The sequence below is a fragment of the Pteropus alecto genome, unplaced genomic scaffold (assembly GCF_000325575.1).
Source record: "Pteropus alecto unplaced genomic scaffold, ASM32557v1 scaffold8, whole genome shotgun sequence".
In the NCBI taxonomy this organism is placed as follows: domain Eukaryota; kingdom Metazoa; phylum Chordata; class Mammalia; order Chiroptera; family Pteropodidae; genus Pteropus; species Pteropus alecto.
This window is the reverse complement of record NW_006494609.1, coordinates 12,244,462-12,245,203: the sequence shown is the minus strand read 5'-3', so window position 1 is coordinate 12,245,203 and position 742 is coordinate 12,244,462.

The following is a 742-nucleotide window of genomic DNA, read 5'->3' as shown; positions in this document are numbered from 1 at the left end:
GGTGCTAGTCACTCCAGATTGAGCGAGTGGCCTCCTTGAGTTATCATTTATCAACCTCACTGCAGCAGAATCTTGAGCAAGGAGAGGTCAGAGCAGATCTCTAGAAAGTCCTCAATTCCTTTCCATTGAAGAAATAAAGCTCACTCCACTTCTGTCCTGCAGGATCATCATTTCCTCACCATTCTTCCAGAGCTTCAAGCACAAATGATTTCAGGGGCCACACACGGACATGGGAGGCACCAGATTCACTTAGAAAATAATTAGAGAGGCAATGTTATTTGTTTTCTTTGTGTCAGCCTCAGAAAGACTACTTCTTAAATGTTTCTATTAAAGAAGTAGCCAAAAAGAAACTTGAAAGACAGAAGGCACCAGATTCACTTAGAAAATAATTAGAGAGGCAGTGTTATTTGTTTTCTTCGTGTCAGCCTCAGAAATACTACTTCTTAAATGTTTCTATTAAAGAAAGAGAGAAAGAGAGGAGAGAGAGAAAGAGAGGGAGCGGGGAGAGAGAGAGAGAGAAGAGAGGTCAAAATAAATTTGTGTGTGTGCTAGCACGAAACCTCCCAGTAGTTGCGTTTTTCCAATTAGAAGAGGCTGTCACAGCTGCTGCCCCACCTCTGTTAACCCCAGCTTGCTGCCCTTTGAGACCCTGTCTTTCGTTATCCTTACTCCACACCAAATAGTCCTTTGGCTCCCATAACACGTACAAGACCAAATTCAAGGCTCCTTCCTGGCAGAGCCG